This window comes from Quercus lobata, chromosome 11 (assembly GCF_001633185.2).
Source record: "Quercus lobata isolate SW786 chromosome 11, ValleyOak3.0 Primary Assembly, whole genome shotgun sequence".
NCBI classification, from domain to species: Eukaryota; Viridiplantae; Streptophyta; class Magnoliopsida; order Fagales; family Fagaceae; genus Quercus; species Quercus lobata.
In genome coordinates this window covers 55,822,496-55,831,469 of record NC_044914.1, presented here as the reverse complement: position 1 = coordinate 55,831,469, position 8,974 = coordinate 55,822,496, and the positions used below count along the sequence as shown (strand labels likewise).

Here is an 8,974-nt window from a genome sequence, read left to right as displayed (position 1 = left end):
ATTTTTTAGGTTTTTATGTTTTGAAAAGAAAAAAACATAAAAAGATAACAAAAATATAAATTTACTTATGTAGGCAAGTGTTAGCTAACAGGAGACAAATAGAGATAACATCAGGTAGGTAAAGTAAGTGTTTTTTTAACCAATCACATATAGTAAAGTATAATTCCCTTTTTTTTTCTTTTTTTTTTTCTTTTTTTTCTGGTATTACATATATCACATGTATGCCCAGTTGTTCTGCTTGTACTGTCAAAATGATTGAAAATTATAAAGACTCTCTAGTCTAGTCTATGTGACCTTGCCTGAGAGGAAAAAGAACTTACATGGAAAAGGAAGGAAATAAAAAAGGACGAGATAAATTGAAAGATAAAAGAACAAATCATTTTCATGCAAAATTCAATCAGTTGTCACATCTACAAAGTAGAGAGAGTACATCACATGGGATTTACTGTTTGTTCTTTGAATGGGAACCGAACCAATTGTCACCAACAACAATACAAGAGTGTTGCGGATTTGATCCAAATCTACTCATCATCAAGTCTATAGGGGCAAAAATGTAATTAAATCCCCATTATAAAAAGATGCTAACACCGTTTCATAATCTCGTCTCATATAAAAAATTTTCTCAAACCAATCCGTTAAGCTCACCACTCACATGTTAGTATTTACATAACTTGTGTAAAATTTTCGGTATATTTTACAATAAGAAATTTTTTTTACACGACCACTTTTTCAAAACACTTATATCAAATTATTTATTCTACAATATATTTCAATAAAATATTTATCAATTATTTATATATTATTATTTTCTCTAATAGTTAGTGTGCTATATTGATGTGTGAGTTAATATAAAAATATAGGATAATAATTAAATAATATAAATCATATGATAGAAAGATACAGTATACACTGTTACTAACTTCTATTTTTATACAATTATGCAAAAGAGATGTAATAAACTTGCATATAGGTCACATTGTCACATTACGATTCATAGATGGTACTTGCGTTGGTTCGATTAGAACCAAAAAAAAAAAAAAAAACTCTGGCAAGGAGTGGTACCAACCCAATGACACAATAAATTCTTTATAACACCACAAACAATGAAAAGACATCAAAACCCTTCTCAAACCATTTTCACCCCTATATATATAGGTTAGAGATGCGTAGAAAAGGAAACAAATAATAAGTGTGTATTAGGGGTGATAGAGAAGGAAAAAAAAAAAAAAACACAGGTCTGTGGTCAACAATATGGATATGGAGTACCCTTTGGGGTTTCATTTGGTAGCACCTCAGGCTATTAACGAAGAACATGAATGTGTAAGTGTTCTATTTCTAAGTTATTTATTATATTAATTCTTTTTTTTTTCTTCCTATTGTTAAATATATTTTTTTCTGCTTTCAGATTTTTCACAAACTTTTAGCCAGTGTGAATCAAGATGGAAGATTACACAAAATCAACTGCTTGGCTTTAGTTTTCAAGAGTGCTGTAAAAATTGAATAAGGCTCCTTCATCCATGCGACCTTGTCTGAGAGGAAAAAAAACTTACATGGAAAAGGAAGGAAATAAAAAAGGACGGGATAAATTGAAAGATAAAAAAATAAATCATTTTCATGCAAAATTAAATCAGGTGTCACATCTACAAAGTAGAGAGAGTACATCATATGGGACTTACTGTTGTTCTTTGAATGGGAACCGAACCAATTGTTACCAACAACAATACGAGAGTGTTGCGGCGGATTTGATCCAAATCTACTCACTATCAAGTCTCTAGGGGCAAAGATGTAATTAAATCCCCATTATGAAAAGACGCCAACACCGTTTCATAATCCGTCTCATTATAGAATTTTTCTCAAACCATTTTGTCAAGCTCACCACTCACATGTTAGCATTTATATAACCTGTGTAAAATTTTCGGTATATTTTACAATAATTTTTTTTTTTTTACATGATCACTTTTTCAAAACACCCATATCAAATTATTTACTCTACAATATATTTCAATAAAATATTTATCAATTATTTATATATTATTATTTTCTCTAATAGTTAGTGTGCTATATTGATGTGTGAGTTAATATAAAAATATAGGATAATAATTAAATAATATAAATCATATGATAGAAAGATACAGTATACACTGTTACTAACTTCTATTTCTATACAATTATGCAAAAGAGATGTAATAAACTTGCATACAGGTCCCATTGTCACATTACGATTCATAGATGGTAGTTACGTTGGTTCGATTAGAACAAAAAAAAAAAAAAAAAAAAAAAAAAAAAAAAAAAAAAAAAAAAAAAACTCTGGCAAGGAGTGGTACCAAACCAATGACACAATAAATTCTTTATAACACCACAAACAATGAAAAGACATCATAACCCTTCTCAAACCATTTTCACCACTATATATATAGGTTAGAGATGCGTAGAAAAGGAAACAAATAATAAGTGTGTATTAGGGTAGACAGAGAAGGGGAAAAAAAACACAGGTCTGTGGTCAACAACATGGATATGGAGTACCCTTTGGGGTTTCATTTTGTAGCACCTCAGGCTATTAACGAAGAACATGAATGTGTAAGTGTTCTATTTCTAAGTTATTTTTTATATTAATTCTTTTTTTTTTCTTCCTATTGTTAAATATATTTTTTTCTGCTTTCAGATTTTTCACGAATTTTTAGCCAGTGTGAATCAAGATGGAAGATTACACAAAATCAACTGCTTGGCTTTAGTTTTCAAGAGTGCTGTAAAAATTCTGATTTATAACATTCTTCCTCTCCTACTACTACACTAATATTTTTATTTCAACTCTATTTAGGCTCTAGTTTCACATATCTTTCTCGTCCATTGTTAATATCCCTATGCAATCTGTCTTGTATTGTCTTATTTGGAATCTTGTGCCATGTCTTGTATTATCTTATCTATTTGCTCCATACAATATGCCTTGTATTGTCTTATGCGAAGGTTACTGAGATACTCTATTGTTTATTGCGTTTTAGCTTTTAGTTGAACTAGTTGCATACCCACACGCTATTAGTGGTAATTTTTTTAGGACGATCTCATTAAATATTTTATTAATATTATAATTTTAGTTATTAATCATTGGTTTTTCATTAGTTTTTAAGTTAATATAAACCTTAAATATACCTTTTTTTTACCTTTACACGTGCACGCACACACACATATATATATATAATGTGAATTTGAATACATATCTTTAAGAAAACTCTATATATTCCATTTCTTTGAATGCGTACAATTATAGACCACTACTCTATAATGATAATGGCTAATTAATTTTTTTATATAAATATATATATATATATTTAGTGATCTTATTTGCAACTCTTCTTACCATTATCGTATATTTACTAACAGATGATTTGCATAACAAAAACATTAAATGAGAGGTAGCATTGTTCATTAGATTTTTAAAAGTAATAGTGTATGAAAATTATATATATATATATATATATATATATTATAAATAAGGTTAAATGAAAGGTCAAAAAAGAAATTTTAAAATTTTCTAACTTTATTTCTTATGTAATTTCTACTACTACCAAAGAACATCTCTTTTTTTTTTTCTTTTTTTGTTATGACTAATATAGTTTCCATAGTTAAAGTTTGATTAGTTTTAAATTTAAATTTAGTACTATGATTGTATTTAATTATTGATTTAATTTTTTAAGTGAATTTAACAGTTTATTTTACTACACTGTAAAGTTTTTAATGTTCTCCACACGATAATCTCTATTTTATTTTTTACTTATCCTTACAACCTTTTTGGTTTCCAATCAACGGTTACTAATTGACGCTTGATTTTTTTTTTCTTTATCTACTCTTTATTACTTTGTATTGTTTTTTTTCTTTACCATCTCTCTCTCTCTCTCTCTCTCTCTCTCTCTCTCTCTCTCTCTCTCTCTCTCTCTCTCTCTCTCCATTGGCAACCTATCGTTATCCAAAATTTGATGATGATTCTATGACATTAAATATGCATTATTAGTTTTTTTAATTTTTTAATTTAGTGTTTCTAACTTGATTTTTTTGTATTTCATTTTTCCTTTGATGCATTGGGTGTGAGAATGAGTGTTTCCCTAGCATTACTTCACTTAATAAGGACAATTTTATTTATTTAATTTAGGCAAAATATTATATTTATATCTTTTAAAATTAAAAAGGAGAGGAAATATAAATAATTTAATGATATATATGAGGGATGTGGCTGAATTTAAATGTTGAATAAAATTATATGAGAAAAAAGTAAAAATAAAATATATAATAGTAAACACCAACTTATCCAAATCATTCTATGTAATATAATAATAGTATATTCTTATATACTATCTTTAATTCTTTATAATGCAATATGATAACATTTAACAATCATGATAAAAAAATATAAATAAAATAAATAAATAAATAAAACTTAAAACACAAAACTAAATTTCATCAACCAAAATATAATTCTAAAGAATACAAAACTTTATCAAGATAAAATAGAGATGCAAGAAAAATAAAATAAAATCCACCAAAAAATTGAGGGAGAAAGAGTGGGAAATAACCCATTTTTTGTGAGAGAAAATTATGTAAAGAATAGAAGAGTAAATGAAAATATGTATGTTGACTCATGTTTAACCCATTTGTTTGTCATTTTAATATGTATGTGGCTTCATGGTCATCTATAATATAAGCAATATTTAGCTTGAATTTGTTTTGCTAGCTGTTGTGGAGAAGTATTCTCTAAAACTTATGTGGATGGAATTTTTTTTGGCCGTCCAGACCCCCCTCGATGTACAAGAATCTTCTACTGGTCTACACACAAAGGTCAACCATTCTGCAACCAATATATCGAACTATGAGTGAGGGACCATCGAATGCACTAAGGTTTAGGTCAACAGTGGAAGTGGATGGAGCGACCTATACCTCTCCAAATACTTTTTTACAAAAAAGCAGCCGAACAAGACATTTCCAAAGTTGCATTGGAACACGTAGCAAAGAAGATAAGGGATGAAGGATGTCCTCTCGTTTATGATATTTGTTACATCATGATTGTAAACTTGTAATATATTTTATCTTTTTGCAAAGGATAGGAGATTATCTTTTTTAGATTGAAAGAAGCCTAGATTGTGAGGCTAAAAGATGCTTGTATGTGTGAAAGATTATCTTCATCTGTAAAGCTGATCTTTTCATTTCTATTACAATAAAGATTTGGTGACTTTAAGTCTTTAGAACATAAATATGTAGGTTGCATATTTTCTAGGTAGATTAATCTTGACCATCAGTAATTTAATTTAGATGATAAATATTCAAGCTAGATCATTTCTTTGAATACAAACACAGTCACAGACCCTTTGAGCTCATTACTTTTGTGTAAGATAGATAATGGCTTCTTCGTTTTCTCAACCCATGAAAATGATGGAAATGAGATCAAATGCCTCTCCTCCTCAGTCTCAACTCTCAATTCCGCTTCAACCTCAGCCTCAGCCTTAGCCTCCCTCTACTTCTACTGGTAACAATATTAACTTTTTTGGGTTTTATTTATTTATTTCATGCGTTTTCCTTTTTGGGTTTTGATAAATAGTCCTTGTCTTGGTACTTAAAATTCTGAGCTTTTTTTTTTTTTTTTTTTTTTTGGTTTCATATATTTTGTAATCAAAGGGTCCCTTTGTCAAAATAATGAATGAAACTTTACAATTTGGTGGACTTTGTGAATGAAGAAAGGCAAATAAGAAATCAGAACTTGGGATGTGATTTTATATTTTGTAAGAAAAAATCAGAATTTGGGATGTGGTCTTTATGTAAAATGGGTGTGCATATTTAAATTTTATAATTTAGTTGAAAAATCACAAAATGAGATGTGATCCATTTGTAAAATGGTTGTGCAGAATTGTATTTTATTTTCCAATGTACAAAATGATGTTGTTGCTTAAATAGCAGACTAGTTCACTTCTCTTTTTATTGTAATTAAGCAATGTTTCTTATAATATTGCAAAGTGCTTTTTCATTGTTGACTCATGTTTAATCCATTTGTTTGTCATTTTAATATGTATGTGGTTTCGTGGTCATCTATAATATAAGTAATATTTAGCTTGAATTTGTTTTGCTAGCTATTGTGGAGACGTATTCTCTAAAACTTGTGTGGATGGAATTTGTTTTGGCCTTTTAGACCCCTCGACAATGTACAAGATCCTTCTATTGGTCTACACACAAAGCTCAACTATTCTGCAACCAATATATCGAACTATGAGTGAGGGACCATCAAATGCACTAAGGTTTAGGTCAACGGTGGAAGTGGACGGAGCAACCTATATCTCTCCAAACACTTTTTTACGAAAAAAAGCAGCCGAACAAGACGTTGCCAAAGTTGCACTAGAACACATATCAAAGAGGATAAAGGATGAATGATGTCCTCTCGTTTATGAGGTTTGTTACATCATGATTGTAAACTTGTAATATATTTTATCATTTTGCAAATAATAGGAGATTATCTTTCTTTTTTTATTGAAAGAAGTCTAGATTGTGAGGTTGAAAGATGCTTGTATGTGTGAAAGAGTATCTTCATCTGTGAAGCTGATCTTTCCATTTCTATTACAATAATGATTTGGTGACTTTAAGTCTTTAGAATATAAATATGTAGATTGCGTCTTTTCCCATGTACAAGATGATGTTGTTGCTTAAATAGCAAACTAGTTCACTTCTATTTTCATTGTAATTAAGCAATATTTCTTATAATATTGCTCTCATTGTTGACTCATGTTTAACCCATTTGTTTATCATTTTAATATGTATGTGGTTTCATGGTCATCTATAATATAAGCAATATTTAGCTTGAATTTGTTTTGCTAGCTGTTATGGAGAAATATTCTCTAAAACTTGTGTGGATGGAGTTTGTTTTGGTCGTCCAGACCCCCCCTCAATGTACAAGAACCTTCTACTAGTCTACACACAAAGGTCATCCATTCTGCAGCCAATATATCAAACTATGAGTGGGGGACCATCGAATGCACTAAGGTTTAGGTCAACAGTGGAAGTGGATGGAGTGACCTATACCTCTCCAAACGCTTTTTTACAAAAAAAAAAAAAGCAGCTGAATAAGACGTTGCCAAAGCTGCACTGGGACACGTATCAAAGAGGATAAGGGATGAAGGATGTCCTCTCATTTATGAGGTTTGTTACATCGTGATTGTAAACTTGTAATATATTTTATCTTTTTGTAAAGGATAGGAGATTTTCTTTTTTTGGGTTGAAAGAAGCCTAGATTGTGAGGCTAAAAGATGCTTGTATGTGTGAATGATTATCTTCATCTATGAAGCTAATCTTTTCATTTCTATTACAAGAAAGATTTGGTGACTTTAAATCTTTTGAACATAATTATGTAGGTCGCATCTTTTCTAGGTAGATTAATCTTGACCATCAGTAATTTAACTTAGATGATAAATATTCAAGCTAGATCATAAGGCTATACATGCTTATAAAAAAATTCATTGTCATAGTTGGATTGTAATATTAAATGTGCAACCATGTGCATGTTATTTTGCTTTAACATTAACATCTTAGATAAATATTATGTTAGTATATATTAATGTTTGTATGGTTATTGATAAGGTATGTGTTTTCTAAATGACAAGCTGACTTTTGCCACATGCTTGAATTAAGAACAAGAAAACTAAGAAACTAGAGGACAAGCCTCAGGAATTCCTTTGGGAAAACTAAGAAATTCCTTTGGGAATATTAGACAATATCATCTTTTGTATAAAGTGCATATTGAATAGAGAATACTTGTTTAGTATTGCATATTCAGAGTAAGCCTCTATCCTAATAATCTTTGATCGTTTCACTTCCTTCAGTTGATGTCTTTCCTTCAGCTGATGTCTTCAATTTCCTCTTCTTTTGTGATTGACTTTTAAGTAACATTACTACAAGTATTAGAACTGTTAGCACTTGTACACATAAATGATAAGCAATTCCTAGGGCATGCTTAGGGTAAGATTAAAGGGAAAAACATGATAGCTAGCTAGAATTTAAATGTCTACATACACTTTTGCAACCAAAACAAAAACAACAAAAACTTAATTATAAAAATTAGAATAATATATATATATATATAAGGCAAAATTTAGGTACAATATTTAGGTGTTGTTCTTTAAATTCTCCTTTTAAGATTCTAGTGATCTTAGGTGATGCACAAGATTCACTGAGTGTGAGGTCCAAGGGTCGAGTCCGAATATGGACTCACTTGGGTTACCTCCCTCAACAACTCAAGGTTCATTAGTGTCCCTCTTGGGGCTGAGAAGTTATGCCTCACTGTGGTTTCTCTGCACCCCAACAGGGCCTTGGATCTAACGGGTAAAGTGTTACTATGGTCACACTTAAATAGAATTGCAACATTAGTCGCCCCCTCTAACCATTTTTTGTTCATCTAAAATATATATATATATATATATATATATATATATACACACACACACATATAGAGAGTATGTCTTCTCACTAAAAAACAAAACCCCTTAGTAAGGCTTACATCTATAAGGCCTTTGCAGGCTTTCAAGTCTTAAAATATAATATTATTGTTTTCATCTTTGTTCCAGAAGAAATTATATTTATTTTGTTTATTGTTGGCTTTGTAGACTCTATAACCAAAACTAAGATGGAAAAGTTAGGAAATGAAATGATTGGATATTGTGGTGGATTAACGTTGGCCATTATTGTACTTCGAGGCCTTTTAGCAGCAAAGTAGACACAAGAAGTGTGGGAGAATGTGCTTAGACATGTTAAACCATACATTCATGTACAAGAAGACTTACGAGTCAACAAGGTTTTATGCCTAGTTAAAATGATTTACCTTGCCATTTGAAACCGTGTTTTCTATATTTAGTCCACTTCCCAGAAGATTTTGAGATACCAACAAAGAAATTGATTCGTATGTGGATGGTAGAAGGTTTTATATTACAAGTTCAACACGGAGGAGATC

At 30.1% G+C, this 8,974-nt stretch overlaps 1 long non-coding RNA gene across 2 annotated transcripts; it reads left to right on the top strand.

Moving 5' to 3' along the window:
* Positions 1–1,208: 1,208 nt before the first annotated feature.
* Positions 1,209–7,100, top strand: LOC115968293. Of its 2 annotated transcripts, XR_004086723.1 has the most exons (5): positions 2,313–2,577; positions 2,663–2,746; positions 4,783–5,512; positions 6,111–6,426; positions 6,909–7,100. It is a non-coding gene; the product is annotated as an uncharacterized LOC115968293 (long non-coding RNA). The 2 variants fall into 2 exon arrangements; XR_004086724.1 differs by lacking the exons at positions 2,313–2,577; positions 6,909–7,100 and adding an exon at positions 1,209–1,320 and having other exon boundaries at positions 6,111–6,502.
* The last annotated feature ends 1,874 nt before the right edge of the window (positions 7,101–8,974 follow it).